The sequence below is a fragment of the Ornithodoros turicata genome, chromosome 4 (assembly GCF_037126465.1).
Source record: "Ornithodoros turicata isolate Travis chromosome 4, ASM3712646v1, whole genome shotgun sequence".
NCBI lineage: Eukaryota > Metazoa > Arthropoda > Arachnida > Ixodida > Argasidae > Ornithodoros > Ornithodoros turicata.
Genome location: NC_088204.1, coordinates 6,112,139 through 6,131,802, shown reverse-complemented (window position 1 = coordinate 6,131,802; position 19,664 = coordinate 6,112,139). Strand labels below are relative to the sequence as shown.

The 19,664-nt window shown below is 46.5% G+C and overlaps 1 protein-coding gene across 3 annotated transcripts in view; it reads right to left on the bottom strand.

Moving 5' to 3' along the window:
* Nucleotides 1–19,664, bottom strand: part of LOC135390857 (uncharacterized) — a 65,554-nt gene that overhangs the window by 5,269 nt on the left and 40,621 nt on the right. For 2 of the 3 annotated variants that reach the window (XM_064620800.1, XM_064620798.1), the window contains exon 2: nucleotides 531–600. The gene's annotated coding sequence lies outside the window, so the exon portion shown is untranslated. Of the gene's footprint in view, nucleotides 1–530; nucleotides 601–5,919; nucleotides 6,008–19,664 lie in introns of those variants that run through there. The other variant, XM_064620799.1, reaches the window with a different exon arrangement.

The window sequence follows — 19,664 nt, the reverse complement described above, 5'->3', positions numbered from 1 at the left end:
ACTGGGTTCAAAGATACGTCGTTGAAGTTTACGCTAGTCACATAACGATATATAGAGGTTCTAGATGGTAGCTTGGTGCGTGTGGTGAGTGCAAGTCATCGGACACTGCATAGAGTGCACAGAAAAACACAAAAACTACACAAATGTAATTGTGCAAAAGTACACAAATATAATTTCATGCATAACCTATGGCTATAATGTGTGAGACATGAAAGTAAGAGGAGAAGCACTGCACATTTCACTGAACCACACGAAGTAAGGGACATTAGAAAGTAAAATATTATCAAACACAACTTGAATGACATCGCCTTGGAACGACAGCAGGGCCGGCGTCTACGGGGGGAAGGGGGAGGGGCAAACGCCCTCCCCGGTGAGCCCGCTTAAAGGGGCCAAAGAAGACACCTTTCGGGGAGCAAGAATACCGGGGGGGGGGGAACGCAAATTTCCCACTTGTCCCTCCGGAGGAGCAATGTTAATGGACAGTAAATGGCACGGACTATACTGCGATAAACGTGCAGATTTTGATTTACCTCAAAGTATATTCACCGCAGAGAGATTCCTTGCAACCCTATGTCGGTGAAGTCTTCATTCTGCCACCACCTGAGGAAGAGAAAAGGGACGACATGAGCACAAAGGATCTCTCCTCCACCCAGTGGTTCTTCTTTTACGCCCGATGAATGCGAGGCGAAAGGACCTCGCTAACTCAGTCAACGCCCAAGCGGCTCTTCATTGGCCTCTGTATCGCGTGCCGAGGCGGTAGCTGATGCACAAAAAAGAAAGAAAGAAAGAATCTTCCTCCATTTGTTGTGTACAGGAGTCAGTTTCAGGCATCTTGCAGGAAGAATCAGGTCTTGTAATGCACGTCATTGGACACGGAATGTATATACGAGGAAACATTTCAGGAAGCTATAGGTGGAGATGATGCGTGCCGAGAACAATTTTTGATGATGGCGCCATGGAATTCCGCTAACGCAGAAAGAAGCCGGGATATGTGACTGATTTGATATGCGCGTAGCAAGTGTTAGGATGTAGAGGCAAATCTGTTTTGGACATCCGGCCATCAAAGAGTGATGTACACTCATTGTAGCTTCCGCAGGTTCATTGATATGATTTTTATTGAATATTTATTGAAAATACGTGGTTCGTATACTCGAGTTCGCTACCCGTGAAGCGGTACCATAGGGACAAAATGAATTAAGAAACCAGCTTCAAAAATTACATCCTTGTAAGAAGTTTAAATCAAGTTTAAGGTTCAAGTTTTCACGTGGAAGCGTAAATGGAACAGATATGATTTCCAAAATTCGTTTCAATATTCAGGGAAATGTGGAAAAATCCAGATCCGATGATGCAAAAATCACACTACCTCAGCTCGTGAACCCCCGATATATCGAACAGAGACTATCCTTCGCAACTGGCCCAGTGGAACAACAATCTGTTCGAAATATCGGTGCTCCCCGATTTGAGGCTCTCTGCTTTAATCTTTAAACGTTCTGTCATTCAATTGTCATATACGTCGAGGCACAGAGAGATGTCTGCAGTGCCATTGTTACCCTGGACACGGCGCGGTTCAGAATTATCCCTTGTCTCTTGAGCATGCTACACAGCACACGATACGTCAAATGCACGTTTCACGGTTGAATTATTTATGCGGGTCCTCGCTAATGTCTGCGCCAAGGTTAAAAGTTACAATTAAGCGAAATTGTTGCACGTCACAACATATCAACGGCCGGCGTCAACGGGTTCCATTGTCCGATAATCGAAGTCAAGCATTACGACATAGAGCCCCAGATACCGCGCGTGGCATCTCCCAGTCTTTCCTGACCTTGACTGGAGATTCTTTCATTTCGTATTCACCAGGAGACGCCGCCTTTTGCGTAACGAAAGAACGCGCTTCTTTTTAACCCGATGACAAAATCAGAGAGGAAGGAGTAGAAAGGAACCAGCCTTCAAAGGTCTTGGTCGATTTATCGCATTATTCTGGAGCCTCTATGAACGTGACATGAGCGTCACTTCCGGCGAGACAGGGTCGCTCATGCGTGACGTTGACGCCGTAACGGCCAATGAGGCAGCGCCGTTTGCTTTGGCTTCCGCACTCAGCTGGAACGGCCTGGTACTATGCAGACTGCATTTTCTTCCTTCGCTCGTTGGAACTTCCCCACCCCCTTTGTATGTGAATATACGACTGTCAATCCTGTAGCTCGTAAGCTTTAAAGCGATAGCTTTATAAGGCCAGGTAACCAGCGTGTATGTCCGTCCATGACTTTTATAAGGCCACGTGACACCACATGGTGGTGCCACCACAACGTACGTGATTGCCAGACTGTGTTTGCAGTACGCTGAAGTTCTGTAACCAACACAGTAACGATAAAAAAATTATACTATTTCATAAAATATTGAAATACTTTCAATAAGAGTTTAATAGCATATCTCGATCAATCAATCAGTCAGCATTTCAGCCAAACATTTGCCGCCAAGCTCAAGCTACAGCATAATATGCGAATACGACAAGATGTCAGAAGGTGTCACGACACGCTACAAAACGCCAATAGCTTCGTCGGTTCGTTGGCGCCGACGTCCGGGAGCTCCGCGACAAGAGACCACGCACTAGCATATGCCAGAGGGTGTTGGAGACATGTACCAGCCTCCCTTGTGCCACACGAGTTGAAATGTCAGTGGAAAAACGTTTTTCCCGCCCTGACACAATGGTTGCGTTGTTGAGGACGATTTATTGTCCTCGTAGCAGCTGCATTGTCCAGGTCCGGCCGCTGTCCCAGTTTCTAGCTCAGCTAACGATCGTCAACCATACACGCAACATTATATGCGTTTACGCAAAATATTCCACTCTCCCTTATTAATAAGCGGGGAAGAGACTCGTGGAAAGCCACGTATTTACCCTTGGTGTCAGGTGAGAGGATTTGGAAATCAAGTACATATATACATGGTACACATACGGGGCACGGTAACCATAAGAGATGACGCATCCACTGTCGCCGCGAAAAATTACGTCTTCCGGCTTTGAATCTCGATACGGATGCGAATCAATCTCAGCAGTGACGTCGCAATAATTCACGAGGACGGGACGCAAGGAATATTTCAAAAATATCGGCTACGTCCACTGCATCAGTGAGCGCTGACAGACACCTGTTCGCCGGAAATTTTCTCAGCATCCCTAGACCCCCAAAGATCTTGCAACATCCCCTCCCCCCACACACACGCACGAAAGAAAAAGAACCGCCAAAAAGGACAAAAAAGCACGCAAAGCTACCAGACATGGATCCCTGTCCTTTGATGACCACACTTCCAGTGTCTTTAAATCAGCTCGACATTATACTTGGTCGATAGTCAAATCCAGCCCACCAACGCTGTGCTCTGAAGCACACTGCTAACCTGGACAATGCTAACTTGATAACTCCGGACAATCTGGGTCCAGGACAGTCGTTGCAGAGAGTCTCATCGTTGCATTTTCAGCAAATTTTCGCGCCCAATGGAGAGGAGTGTCGTCTGGCGCGTTGAATCATCCTACAGTCACTCTCATCGCGTCATTGTTCTTGTCGTTGTGGATGTCATTAGGATGTGGTTGTGGATGTTATTGGTCTTGTCGTTGTGGCGAACGTGAGGTTCGCCCATCCCTAAGAAATCGCATCACCTCCCTGAGGTAAAAATCGCGCCCACATCCCCGCAGTCAGTGATACCATCAAGGGTTTTACCACGAAGCGTTGAACTTCCATTGCAGTTCAACGAGTCGTCAGGAACTCTAATTAAATTTTAAAGATAACGACACTTTTTTTCTTTGACCATTGTTATTCTTGCCATTAATGAGTAAAGTTTTGCTAGGGGTTCCCACCCGAGCTTTTCATTCCTTTCTCTTTTTCGAAGCACGCTGACCTCTCCAGAGCACGTACGCGACACTTCATATTTAGGCTTTCTCTCTCTTTGTGATATCTGCTCTTCTCTCTCTCTCTCTCTCTTTTTTTTTTTAAGTCCGCATGACCGTAATTCTAAAACAAAAGCCCGTACAGTCAGATCACGTTCAGCTTTCTCCGCTTGAGCGAAATGTACTCATTTGTCTTCCATTGTCCACACTCCGCGGTGTTTGATGCTGAGTGTGAACTCAACGTACGTGCTTTTTTCTTCTTCTTTCCAACAGAAACGAACGATAACCGCTTTCAGACAAGGGAAGCGCTTTCTTTCTTTCTTTCTTTTTTTTTTTTCTTCCTCTCCTCGGTAGCTCAGTCGGTAACGTGTTGGCTTTCTGGTCTCAAGATCGCGGGTTCAAACCCGGCCGTACCCAAGCAGCACAATGTACCGAAAGTCGAGTGCAATAGGGGTGGACGGGTAGGTGGAAGGCCTTGAACACACTCTTGAAACTAAAGAACATTGATAAGACACATACCGTCCACCCCTATTGCACTCGACTTTCAGTACATTTTGCTGCTTGGGTATAGACGGTACCAATGTGGGGGAGGGTAAACGCCACTTCCAGCACAGTGTGTCTGAGATCTCCGGCGCACGTCAAAAGAACCTCGATCAGGTGGTCGAAATTATCCGCAGTCCTACCCTGTGGCACGTGCAACATGTCGCCATACTATAGGCGGACAAACCTCATACGTGTAACATGACGTCAACACTGGGAGGTACCCGGGTTCGAATCCTGGTGCTGACTGTGCTGTCTGAGGTTTTTTTCCTGGGTTTTCCTCGGACGCGTTCAGACAAATGTCGGCACAGTTCCCTTAGAAGTCGGCCCAGGACGCACATTCCCCCATAGCCTTAGTCGTGACGTTGGCCACCTGTGTGAGGCCGACAAAGCGAGCTCGTTCAGAAGCACCAACACCACCACCACCGGAAAAATAACGCACCGCCTTCGTCCACCGTCACTTCACTGTTGCCCACGTCTCCAGACGGGTTTCTCACTGGAGCGCTTAAAGTGACGGGCACGGATTAGTGACCACGCGCACTTAAAAGATACGTCTGTCCCGGAAGGAGAGAAAGAAACGACATGAAAAAAAAACAAAAAAACAGTTTTTGTTCTTGCTTTCCTGCAGACGACGGAACTGTAGAAGGTAGCCGTGCATATTAGATTATCAACATTTGATAAGACACAGATGTTGTCGATAGAGAAAAGAAAAAGAAACGTAGGGTGAAAGGGGTTCATAGTAGAGGGCATTGCATCGTAGTCAGGGTCGAGGTCATACACGCGTCCATTAAAAATTACTCAAGCAGCAGAAAGAGGGAGTTCCCTGCAGTTTCTACGAAATGTATTTAAAGAGAGAGAGAGTGAGAGAGGGTGTGTCGGACAGTTTTCTCTTCTGGATAAAATAAACTGGAGACAATGATAGACACACCTTCATATTACAAAACCAAGTTTTTTTCCCCAAATTTTTTTCAATGCGACAACTGTGGTTGGATAAGATAAAAGACGCTTACACTTCTTACAGTGTTGTTGCAGTAGGATGTAAATCACCTATTTAGAACAGAGAATACAGCGTCATTTCGAACCCAAGAACGTAAAATATTCCGATTACCAGAAACGCAAACTCGCGATGCTAATTGAGATAAAACGGCATAAACGCGGGACAGCTGGTCCGTGATCTCCGCTGCGATGACGGAAAAACCTGAGCTTGGGGGACGAAAGAGGCGATGGACGAGCTCAGGTTTTTTTGTTTTTTTTTCATCCGAGAGACCATAATGCTAACCACCGGATTCGAATTTTTTTTTCACATAAAAATGTTCGTAGTCATTATATATTGCTACGGATGTACGCAGAATCGTTTACATCACGCACTTATCTAGGGTTAACGCCATCGCTGCCACGTAGTAGCGCTCAGACCTTTCGAGAGAGATTTCTCAAAACCGTCGGAACTATACATATATGCTTCCTACCAGCCAAGAAAGACACAAAAGTGAAGCGTATATATTTACCAATATCGCCATCAATCGTACTCGAATAACAACGCGCATAAGTAACAGCATTTTCTTAAGACTACTTTTCAGAGGAGGAGGGAAAAAAAAGACACACCTGGCGGTGGCTTCATTTCTTTATTTATTTCTTATCTCTCGCAAAGCATGGCTGCACTCTCGTCTGTCTGTCTGTCTGTCCATCTCGAGCGCTATTAAAACTGTATCTGAAGGGAAGCGCGAAGGCCGACGGCATCACTTTCCGTTACGGCCACGCGAGGAGAAGGTCTGTGAACTTTTCCCTGGTCGTTTACCCGAAAGTAACCGTCTTTGAGCAACAATGCGTGTAGAGAGAGAAACTCGCACGGAGTGATCAGTCGAGAACAAAAAAAAAAAAAACTTTGAGGAATTCCGGATATCGTTCTTTTTTCCTCTCTTTCTCTCTGAGCGAAGATGAGCAGGAAATTTCCTTTTTCCCACAAACTGCCTTTGTGCGAATGTTTGAGAAAAGGTCGAAGGATAATAGGTGAGGTACAAATGGTGTTGAGCTGTATAGAGCTGTATTTTGTGACCTCGGCGGTATAGGTGCACGTAGTGATAGGTGCACGTAGTGATAGGTGCACGTAGTATAGTGCACGTAGTGAGACGTATTTAGTGACTCTAGGTGCACGCGCTGTTTGATAGACCAGAAGGAAAGGTTACAGGAGGAGGAAGTATACCTCGGAGCAAACTTGTTGCCTGATGGTGACAGCTCAGAACATGGCGTTGCAGGTGTACTATACACAGTATACCATTTTGTCTATATAATTAGAATTTTTTCTTTATAACGCACGATATTTGGACGGAAAATTTTCATTATATTTAATCAACGTTAATGCGACACGCAGCACTCCCCGTGAAGTACGGAACGTTTTTGTCACTAATTCGTGAAACTTTACTATTTCCTTGCAGCACGCCAAGCAACAATGTGCAGCTACGTCACCCACAGACCGATTCTTCAAACTCTTTTCGGTTTCACCACAGAAAAATGAAGCTTAAAACAGTAATGAAAAAAAAAATGGCTAGGAAGCAAGCGAGCTGGTGAAGATGATGCATAATGTAAAACCCCGGGACATAGGGAACACGAAGGGACAGACACAACACGAAGTTCGTGTTGTGTCTGTTCCTTCGTGTTCCCTATAAGAGTGTTTTAAGAGTGTAAGTCTCGGTGTTTTACATTATGCATTAAAATAGTATTCGCATGTTCGCAGTGCCTCGCATCGAAAAACTGCAGCAGTACAGCCAATACGAACAACAATATGAGCGACGATACAAGCCAATACAAGACAACTACTCCTTCAACATCTTATTTCAGTGATTTTGCTTCTCCATTGTGTCGAAAATGCTACGCATACCCTAACCGGTGCAGCTGCACGCTGGATGACGCAAGTGCTCACCACCTGCTGTATGACCTATACGGATGATAAATAAATATTAATGTTGCTTTCCAGCTTTAGCATCTCTGCGATCTCACGGTAACAATGCAACCTGCTCGCAACGCATATAGATATGGACGAGGACTGAAGCGGATGCGTGGGTGCTAGCATGACAGCGGATGCAGGGCGTGATGTTTTGAAGGACACGCGGGTCTCCGTGTACAGGTTGCACATGACCTTCCCGCTTATGAAAGATGAGCCGCAATTATTGCTACACCACCCGCTTTTCTTTGCGGGGAGTTATTTGTTAGCGACGGATGCGACAAGGATGTTCCGCTGACTGCTGCGTGGAGCACACCCAACGACGTCAAACGCCACGTTCATGCGGGAGGAGATATACGTATAATGTTTCTGCGAAGAAAGCAGGACATAGAGACTTTGACGCACAATGTAACAAAAGAAATGGCGTTCTCATAACGATGAACAAAAGCATTCGATGTTTTACTTTGAGACACAATCATGAGCGACGTCATAGTTGTTGTCGGACTGTGGACTAATCTAGTGCCGTGCTTGGTACCAGCTTACAAGATGGCGTACGGTGAATCCTCGTTATTATGACCATGGTAGTTCCCGAAAATTTTGGTCATATAACGCGGAATTGTCATATTAACGTGGGGGATTTGCAGAGGTTTTACTACATTATTGTTCCCCAGGAGTATGGTCGTAAAGCGCGTATGTCAGATTATCGGGGGTCATATTAACGAGGGTTCACATATATGCAGGCCAGCTAGTGGATGAACTCCATAATGTGAAAGGCTGAGTCTGGGCACACAGAGGTGAGACTCGTGTCGTCCCTCTGTGCGCCCAGCCTCAGGTTTTTAGATTATAGAGTTGTATAGACCTGTTGCTCTGGGCCAGGTGGCGCAAGTGAGCAGCAACATCAGCGCCCCAAATTATGCAACACTCCCTAGTTTAGCAGACGACGCGGCACTTTCAAATACACGGTCCCGAGTTGTTCGCAGTTTTCAAGAAGCACCGCTTTTTCTGTGGATTTTCTACAGGTTTTGTAGCTTTCCTTGGCACCATACCGTTTGAAACACCATGCAAAACCCGCTGATGAAACTCCTTACTGTTTGGATGCGTGGCCGCTTGGGCCAGAAATGGCGCTGTGCAAACTTCAGTGCTACAGCCCTATACCAGCTTGTACCATGCCAGCCAGCTACTGGCGTCCTTTCGGTCGGGTTGGAACCGGTAACTTTGGTGCCAGTAGGCGGATATGTTTCCAGCTGATATGCTAGTAAATAGGACTCTAGCTCATTTGTCACGTGGATTGTATCAATTGGACCGAAAAATCGTTCACCAAAGGGAAGAATAAGGGAAGAAAAATTGGAAGATGCCGCAAGTATACTTCTTAATATCAAAGCAGATATTCGGGGATTGTACGTGATTTCTGTGACATCGTACACGCTTAGAAATGAACTTCGCCGCATAGCACGCTCCTAGCCAACCATTATCTCGAATGATATCGTTATGTGCTCTGATTTGTGGAAAACGGGAGGCGTACGCCTTTTTTCGTGATAATTATGAACAGCATATAAGTGTTTCAGACATATGTTGGCACAGTTCCCTTAGAAGTCGGCCCAGGACGCACATTCCCCCAGGGCGTCACTCGTGACGTTGCCCACATACGTGAGGCCGAGAACGGCAAGCCCTTTCACCATCACCACCACCACCAACCACCATCATTTTTAAGAGTGTAGGTAGTGATTGTGATTGGTAAGCACAATCACAATCGCTACCAGTCTCGAAGACAAGAATAGCTGCCATGAAGAGAAGCCCTCGCTATCAGCTCAGGGTTCTTCACTGCAACACGTCAGTCTAAGTTATTTTTATTTCACTGAGTTCGTGTCTGTTACACTTTCAGTAAATGCTAGTCACAGAAGCCATGAACGATTTAAAGGAAAAGGCAGTTCCCTTTAAAATGCGCTGCTCGACTGGAGTAAGCGCAGCAGAGATCTTATCTTATCTCCTCGTATTGTCAGGGAATCCGTATCGTAGACCGGAGTAGACGGAAGCGAATCGCACAAGGGGACATCAAGGCGACATACAAACACACAGCCATTGTATTGTTGCGAGCGGAAGGGACCGAAGACAATCGACCAGACGGCCTTTCCAAATCATTAAGTGGACAACAAGAGCAAAACAGGCGGTGCCTCTGACCTCTGTTCGACTGTTACGTAGAGACAGTCCGTCGGACACCGTCCGCAATATGGCGTGCTTGTGCCAGCAATATTGTTCGGAAAGACACGGAACAGTACGGGCACGAAGTACAAATAGTATACCATTTTCCTGCCATTTCTCCAGTAAAAAAGAATTTCGTTCCGGTGATATTTGTCTGCATGATTAGCGTAATTGTTGTTTCGGAATGGGTAATATTCTTGTAGAGAGGACGCGACGGTCTTCTTCCGACCCGGTAAACTTCGCGCACCGACGTCGGAGTTTACCGGGAAGATGTGCGCTTCCTCAGCAAAACAACGAAAGACGTTTCACGAATAATCTTTAACGGTACATGCATCTGCACGATTAGCATAATTGAGTTTGGAAGACCCTCTTCGTGCGCAGGTAGTTTGACCGAGAGAATAGGCCATGCAGATCTTCCGAGTATGCGACCTACTCCTTTGATGGAGAATGTGATCGGCAAAGTAAGACCAGCAACTATGGAACAGGGAATTGATAACGTTTCCGTGCTTGTGTAACCTGCAGAAAAGGACCCTTTTCCGGGGAATGTAATATTTACATGCGCCTATTTTCGTGAGCAGTATATCCTGGACAACAGGATACGACAGTTTCAGTTTTATGTGTACGTTAAGACGCGTTGGTGCGGCTATGCACCCTCAAAAAAGCAACACGGCTGGTCTTAGCCTAAAGTTACTGTGGCAATGGTACTTATCTTATTACGTGTGATGCCCTGTGCTAACAATCCGTGAGAGCTTGAAGACGACTCGAAAAAGACACGACCCCTCTCGACTGTACTCGTCAGTGCGTGAATGTCATTCGCAGAGGGATTGTGTGGTAGCTCTGTTGAGCCCCATGCATATACTGTGAGGCGTGTGTTTTAATGAGGGTGGCAAGCATGGTGTATAGGATCTCACGCGGGCAATCGGAGTGTTTTACTTTCTACTGCTGGTGACTTTCCGTCATCTGCAGTTCTTTAGTGCGGCAAGTGATGAGTTCTTTCGTAATATGCAACTCTGCTGAACGACCACTGTGGCGTTTAGTTTGCGAGGCCTAGATAAGTGACTGTCTTCGCTTTCTGCGCGACTTCCTTGTTCTAGTCCGAGACATAAACGTATACAAACAGGTCCAACCTTAGACTTGAAATCATATATAGACGTCAGGTTTCCCCAACAATCGCTACAGCATCTTGCTGTCTTTTTCGCCTCTTCTCAAAACCCTACTGTAAGCTATGATTCAACGCACCGTGGTGATGTATGGTGCTGGTGGTGGTGGTGGTATGAGGTGGCAATGGAACGGCTTACCATATAGTCGGCCACGCTCAAGCGGCCTACATCACGACTCTCGCAGGTGGGACCGTGCGTCCTGGGCCGACTTCACTGGGAACTGTGTCGACATTTGTCTTAAAACGTCAGAGGAAAACACCCAGATTCGAACCCGGGTCACCTTCCAGTCTCGGTGTGGAAGGACATCATCGTACACTCTTAGAAATGAACTTCACCACATAGCACGCTCCTAGCCAACCATCATCCCGAATGACAACGTTCTCGCCCCTGATTTGTTGAAAACGGGAGGCGGAGCCAATTCTGTGCCGTGCATAATGACCACAAAATTTGGCTCCGCCTCCAGTTTTCAACAAATCAGGGGCGAGAACGTTGTCTTTCGGGATGATGGTTGGATAGGAGCGTGCTATGTGGTGAAGTTCATTTCTAAGAGTGTATAGCAACCAGGCCATACACGCACGCCTTAAGCATATGCCTCACAGTACAATTATTTCCTACTCAGACCCAAATCACCGAGAGTAATCAACATCGTAAACCTCGCAATCACGGCAGTCTCTCTTTCTCTGTCGCTTTCGCAGAACCGACACCGACACCCCTTTCTCTGAACCCGGCGCTTTCTCTCATAATTCACAGACTCCACTATCATGAATTCGCCTCAACCAAAGCGTGTCACGGCGAGACTTAATCCCCCCGTCATTAACGATGATGATTGCCAGTTGACCTCCTGTGTCCCCCCCTCCAACCTTCCCCTCCTGGGAGCAAGATGCCGCCAGAGAAACACGTATGACCCGTTTTCCCCGAGCAGACACGCATATTCCAGTGCACGTGCTATGCACCAGACCGATGGCTTGCTTGCACGATATGTCTCCGGGCTGATTTAAGGAGCGGGGCTGTGCATAGGTCAAACCAAAGCGCAAGACACAAAGTTTTTTTTTCTTTCTTTTTTCGTCTGTTCCTTCTCGTCAGGTTGGGTACTATTTAGAGCGTGTCGAATGCACTGTGTTCGTCGAGCTTGGCGTGATTGTAGAGGCGGCGTGATTGGCAGGTGTGGGCACAACCGGTTGTGTTACAAGAACAGAACAGAGTGAAGACGAAGCTAATACCCGATGTTGACGTTGAAACGTGACGATCATCTTACTGTGAGGCTCGTGGCGGTAGCTTTATACGTTCAGGAAGACGGACGTGAACTATTCGCTGGGAGGATTCGCATTCAAATGTCCTTCCTATACCTGGCAATTAAAATTCCCATTCACAAATCTATCTGCTGTTTATGTTAAACTCTATGAAAATCGCGAATACAAAAAAAAAAAAAATCGCTGGAGGGGTTCAGACTCGCCCACAACAGGGTGATCCGATTCAACAACACCCGATTCGACAACTTCAATGGGTAGAAGAATGCGTTTATTCCACAATTACATGGAGAAACGTGCAGTTCGCCTTGTAAAACAGTGATCTTCGTAAAGCCTGAGAACGCAAGGATCCAGCCTGCTAAGCACGCTTGGCGCATTGCGCTGCTCCCATAGCAACGTAATGAACGAACTTGCGCTAGAAGTATATCGTTAAAATAGCACATACAGACGCAAGAGACAGCGTAATAACGTTCCTTCACTTCAAATACACGGCAAAGCCTCGTTATAACGAAGTCCACGGGACAGGGGAAAAAAATCGATAGAAGTGACAATTCGATACAAGCGGAAGCACCCGGAAATAGTGACACTATAGCTTCGCAAACACCGATGGAATCCTAAAAAAAGATGTTCGAGCAAGGAAAGACATATTGCTGATGGGTACCTCGTAGTCTTCTAATTTAAATGCAAACGAAGAAAAAGACGTGAGCTGGATTTCTGTCGGCTCAGAGTTCGCTCTAAGCGGAGGCGGCTGGCAGTACAATTCGAATAATCCGGCTCGTAAAGCATATATTTCCGCCGGGACTTTGAACAGAACGATAATTCGAATAAAGCGGTCTCGTTGTATATAAAGAAGGTTTACTGCATTCCCTTCATTTCAAGTTCATCCGTTATCTCACTTTCAGTCAAGGTAATCCTACAAGGTTATCTGGTGCTTGCCCAATCGCTAATAACAGGGCGGTATACAAAGAGGAGTACAGTACAGGTCGAAATGACGTCAGCACAGCCAGAGAGGATGTACCTCTGTACCTGAACTTTGACGGTGTAGATGCGTTTAGGAAAGTTTCCCTGCGTCTTTTATGCAATCGGCCGAGCTTCTTTCTTCCTTAGCTCATCAGTCCATGTCCAGATAAGCGGGACAAAGTTACGCGTCGTCAGCCACTGGGCGTAAATAAAACAAAAGACGGGCCAACATGACGCAAGAGGAAAGGTGCGAGTTCGTAAAGTGATGACAAGGGAACTTTCCCGGAATATCATCATTGCGACTTTTCCGGCTGCAGACATACGCGGAAATAAGAGTGTTTTTAGTCGCGTGCGGCACTTTCTTTACGACTAAGGGTGCGCGCTATAAGCCCAGCTAATAGCGCAGGCTTTCCTTTTTTTTTTTTTTTTAATAAATCTTCATATCCCCCCTCCCCGGCGAAAAACTTTCCAAAACGAAAGTTTAGAAATTTCGGCACTTTTTTTATACTTCCGCGTCGATTTTTCGGACTTAATGCGGCATTTTTTTCGGTATTACGACTCTGCCCCGAAGTAAAAGATCAATGGCGTCGTCGAGAGAGTAAAAGCGTCTTGCTCGTTGTTGATCGAATCCTTCTACCAGCTGTGCTGTTCGAAGTTTTCCCTGGGTTTTCCGGCAGGCTTTTCAGACGAATGTCGGCACAGTTCCCCACGAAGTCGTCCCAGGATGCATAATAACCCCCCGTCCCCTATTCCTTCCTGTTGTCCTCTCTCCATCTGTCCACGTCTGTACGCCGCTCATAGTTACAGCTGGGTCGCAGCGGTAACACGGAATAAAAAAAAAAGTAAAAGTTGGAGGGGCCTTCTTTTTCTTTTTTGTAATGGCTCGCGCGGCACTTCGCCCCATACCGAAGCACCGGATATCGTTGCGCCGGTAATCCAAGTTTTAGAGCAAAGCCGGCAATATACCCGTAGACAATCGGCATCGGGAATACAGAAACCACAGCCTCCTATTGGGTCCTGACGTCCCTGCAGGAGTCTCCGCCAGTAAGGCAGCGCGAGAGTGGTCACGTGCTTAAGCGAACCAATGGGGATGACCGTACGGCGTACGTCTAGCACTTCTGACGTCAGCAATTGGAGCGTGCGTGCATTCAAGGATCTGTATCTCGCCAAGTATGAGACATAAACATTTCGATCATCACTAGGTTTCTGTTTCTCTTTCTTTTTTTCTCTCTCTCTCTCTTTTTGATTCCGTGTTAGCACCGCGAGGCAACTGCGGCTACTGAGGGAGGACAGCAGGAAGGAGAGAAGGACAGGGTGGTTAGTACGCGTCCTAGGCGGACTTCAGGGGTAAATGTGCCGACTTCGTCTGGAAAGTGTGCCGAAAAACCCAGGGAAAACGTCACACAGCACAGCCGGTGGTAGGATTCGAACCCGCCACCTTCCAGTCTTCAGCACGACCTTGGAGGCAACACGCACGGAGCGAACGCTTTCATCCACTCGGACACACCGATGGTGCACTGTGTTTCAGTTCCAAACACCGCAGAATTAGTTGGAAACTCACGATCAAGATAAACTCCCTTCCCTCCCCAAAGACACGCTCCGAAATCCTCTCCAGAGTCTGACACGTTTTTCCAATATTTTTAGTCCACCATTCCATCTTCTGAACCATCCGACACTTGCGCCTCATTCCATCTTCCTCCAACGCTTCCTAATATAAAACCGTGTCTATACACGAGGTCCTTAACAAGTTCCTCGAACTATAGTACGAATGTATATACGACCTTCCTCAAACAAACCACCCCAACTTAAACCACGCATAAAACAACCTCCACTTTCGCAAAGCTCTCCTCACATTGGCCTTTAACATTCGGAACCCTTCGCTTTTTATTACTTGTACCCACTTCCAGCTTCTCGCTTCCTTTTAAGCAGACCTCATCCGCACGTATTTATAAAAGGAATCGTGACGTGCAGCAACGCAGACGAGTAAAAGTACAAGAGAGAAAAATATGAGCGACAGCTCCGGCGCAGTTGACCCTTCACCGCGATCCGACTGGTGCACTAGGTCAACGGCGAACTCTTTTGCAAGCCAGTCACAGGGTTGTCGACCTCGAGAAGATCGTGAGAAAGATGAGGACGGTTGGCAACCACCACCCGGCGCTGCATATATTCGGAGGTATAAGACCATCTTCAGATCGTGTTTGCCCATTCAAGCAGGCAAACAAGGTTAACAGACTGCATCGTGGCTTCGAGGTTAAACGGATTCCTTTTCATCGATATTCACAGAGCGCGCGGGTGCGAGTCGTGACGAAGAAGCGTATATCTCCACGAGTTATCGATGTCTAGGTTGTGATTATCGTCGGGGTATGGTCCAGTTAAGCGTATAGTTTCTGGAATGTAGAGAGTCGTTATAGAACGACCGGCTCGCAGCGCTCCGGGGTATATAGGCGCGTTGCATGTGCGACAATACCGTGTACTTACACGAGTGTCATACTATTGAAATATTCCAGTGGAAGAGAAAGCAAAAAAACTGCATTCCCACGCTGCTGCAATATACCGGGAGTAGCGTGCTGCGGATTTAGCAGACGACACCCGCCTTCTCCTGCCGTCTGCTACGGAATACCTTGTCGTCTGCTACGAATGCCGCATTCCCCAATTCCTTTTGTCGTCCCTATAACTCGTTGCCTATCGTAATAAATCATCGATTTATATGACTTGTCATTGATGTGAGAGACAGAGTAACCCGACAAGCTCACTTCAACCACCAGGGTGTTTCATAAGGTTCCGCTCGACAAAAGAGAACAATGCTGTGAACGCTATGTGAACAGATATCGACTGTTTGTTGAATTACAGACATAGCAGCTGGAGTTAGGTGCTAGAGGAGGACCGGGAGGAGCGATGCCCTGTAGGGTGCCGGAAGGTGTTTGTGAAGACAAAGTAACTTTAATGAGCATTGGTTGCTGGTATGGACGTACGTGACGTACTGGTACGTGGTGTCGATCTTTATGTTTTCCTTTGAGCTGTCTGTTTTTGGGCGGCACTATGGTACTTTATTACGTTTTATTCATGGGGTTCTGTTCCCGCTGACGAAAACACTGCTGTTTGTGTAACACTGAGTAGACAGCGTTCTAACATAGCATAACATAACCCTGATGTTACCCTACTATAACCCTGAGGGGACAGCGTCAAAGACAATACTCGAGGTAGGACGCAAACTGTATCAGTTCGCTGAGTGTACAAACGCCCCTGCATATTGATGTTTCTGTTTGGCCCCTGATGCTGTAACCGTTTTAGTACCAACGTAGTTTAGTACCGACGGGTACCAACAAGTACCCTCGGGATCACCCGCCGAACACATTCACCGCCGAACAAATATCTGGCGCAACTTATCCGGTCTCTGCAATCTATACTCAGCAGCGATCGTTCGCTATCAATTAGTCATCGAAGCGTATCCTAATCGAAGTACGCCTTCATACCCATTTCGGTCAGGCGACTTTCCTGCTATGCACGGAGACGTTTACACGCGTCCGTACCGTGTCAAACATGGTCCATACTTCGCAACAGTTACCGGGAGATTGTTGGAGGAAAATGGTAGATCGTGATCTGTTTGCATCGACTGACACGGATCCTGCAATGCACAAATGTGCGCTTTCGTTTAGACTATACGAGAGAAACGAACACGAACTAGGGCAAGGTTACGCTCCGCGCATGCCGATATGTGGCGGACCGTTAATGTAGCCAAGAAATGTTTAATCCGCGAGAATATATGCTCGTTCCGAGCCAAGTCTCTGTGCACGAACGAGCTTGGTCTCGTAATAATCGCTCTTACTCCAAAGGAGAATGTATGAAACTGCCAACCTTCCGGACGACTGATACGCAACAGTGGCTTTTAATACGGTCGCTAATAAGGGAGTGACACAAAGAAATGTCAAGGGCGACGACTAAGCGAGCGATATAGCCTTGTCCAATCGCTTTATTTTCTCGTGCCCGCGTGTGAAAGGGGGATTATGTGTACCTCTAAGGGGGGTCAACCATCACCTCGAATGTCATCGTTTTCTTCCAGGCCTTTTGATAAAACCGCCAATCTTACGCCTTTTTATGAAGCTTATGCTGTCCTCCGTAACGGCAAACCTGAGCATCACACGTATGCTGTTATGTTAATTGTGAAAACAAGGTTAATGCCTCCTGCGCGTTCCACAAAGCAGAATTGTTGATGTGCGGAGAGAAATATATGTGCAACACTTTATATAGTCGGAAAAGTAAATAATCTAGATCCTGCTAATCTATAGAATCTGTTAGATCTAAATAATCTAAATCCTAGGTCTACCTCCGCCTCGGCTTGATGTCCATACCAATGAACGTATTTCACACCTCATTTGCAAAAGCGATTAAATTATCTAGTGCCTTATAGTTACGCACACTCTTATGCACTGGTGTCGCAGTAAAATAGACACAAATTTACAATAAGAAATATATTTATTGATTTATTTATTATTATTTATTTATTTCCGTGTTAGCGCCTCGAAGCAACTGTGGCTATGAGCTGCGTACAGACGAGGACAGATGGAGAGAGGACAGCAGGAAGGAGTGAGGGACAGGGGTGTTAGTTTGCGTCCTGGGCCGACTTCAGGGGGAACTGTGGCGACAAAGAAATGTATTTGAGATATATTACGCGTGCACTGTCGTCACGTAGTAGAATTAGCTATGAAGGCCGACCCAATGACAGAAATTCCAGCTTACATATGCCGTATTGGGAGAATGTTATGATATGTTATGTAAATTTGTTGCTTGCTCGATTTAACTGGAAAATTTTATGACGCGTGGAGTGTTTTGGCTTCCAATATGACACGTAAATATCGGGTTCTTTTATTTCTACCCGGAGGATGGGACTAGTCGTCAAAGTGGAAGTATTGGCATCCAGTGAGAGTATACAGATAGGGTGCAGGCATGGTGGACAGACAAACAGTTCGTTTGTCCTCTTTGTTCGTGCCTCTTCGGTTTTCTTCCATGATTGACATCAGTTGGAAGACCAGGCACAATGTATCGGCATCGGTGTGCATTGTAATCAAGCAGGACTACTACCTTTGGAGGTAGTCCCATTTACACTGACGGAAACTATATCTCACTGGATAACAAAGCTCCCTATCGGCGTATCAGGGCATCAGAGTTAAGGGAAATATTTTCACGAGCAATACTGCTAGCAATACTGTCCCGCGACCGTTTGTATAACCATCCGTACGATGGGACAAGCGCAACACTTGCGTCTGTGTATTGTCATCTATACTCTAAGGAGAAAAGGTAGAATTTCCTACCCAAGCTGGTAGAACGATACCACTACCATCTACCATCATCGGGCCAATTAATCCGCGCGTTTTCCCTTTCTCCTCTCTCTCACACGTTTCTCTAAGGAAAAAAGGGTAGAATTTCTTACACAAGTTGGTAGGGCGACAGTGTCTACTCTGTAGTTTGTTTCTACTCTGCAGTTATACCCAAAAGGTAAAACTGGTTTGAGTAGTAATGTGGTTGCAATGCAGCTCTACCGAAATGGGTAGAAAATTCTACCTTTTAATTTTAGAGAGTACCTATGGAAGTAGCCCCCTTTGCACATACACTAGCTCTACTCCACATTCCTATATATACATGCCAGCCAAACAACACTCCCTATAGGAGAGTTCGTTTTTTGTTCAAGCCATACCAAGCGAACAATCAAAACACGGGCCTTTTGTATTGCCAACTGTAGGATGGGACAAGCGCAATGCCTTTGCACATTGACTTTTGTATAATATTGACTCCCCATTCCTTATCTTAAATATAAAGTAGTAGTTGCTATATTGCAAACTGTATAGGATGGGACAAAAGCAATACTTGCCCACATCACGCCTCAAAAATAGCACTATCCTCACCCTAAAAACGAAGAGCAAGCATGCACTACTTTGTTTCCCTCCATGCCGACCATTAGAACTTTTGCCCATCCTTCCACACACACACATGTATTGGCATCGGAGCGGAAGCTCATCCACACAGACTGATGTGTATTGTCACCAAGTAAGAGATCTACCTATGGAGGTGTGTATTGTAATCAAGTAAGGAACCTGTCCATGAAAGCAGGCCTACCGATGGATATTTCGGAAAAAGCGCAAGCTTGCCCCAACAATCACAACAACAGGAGGTGTGTATTCTCATCAAGCAAGAGAACTACCTATGGAGGTAGCCCCTTTTAGATTGACTCTATCTCACATTCGAGACAACAACGTTCCCAAGGGGAGATTGCTTCTTGTATACGTGCCATGCCATGGGAACAATCCTGAAGCTCCGGAAGAGTCGCTACGGGGGGCAGTACAGCCCTGGTGTGCCTACTACTGGAACTTGATATGGCACTCACCTTGATCATGATAAAAGAGTCGAGTCGAGTCGAGTCGAGTCGAGGTAAGCCCGCGGCGAGAGCACTCCACAGACTCTTACAATGACTGCTCACGGATGGTACGTGCACGCATGCAGCCCGGCTCTCACTACCAGGAACAGGAGGTATGTATTGTCATCAAGCAGGAGAACTACCAGGAACAGGAGGTATGTATTGGCATCTAAGCGCAAGTCCAGTCACACGGACTGGTCAGACTGGTCTCCATTTAACTGTCTCAACAAACTAGGACTAGTGCAATACCAACCCCTGCAATGACATCACGGTAAGGATTGCTGCTCGTGCTTGTCGTCGCCATGCAACGGACCAAGACTGCGGACAGTGGTTTATC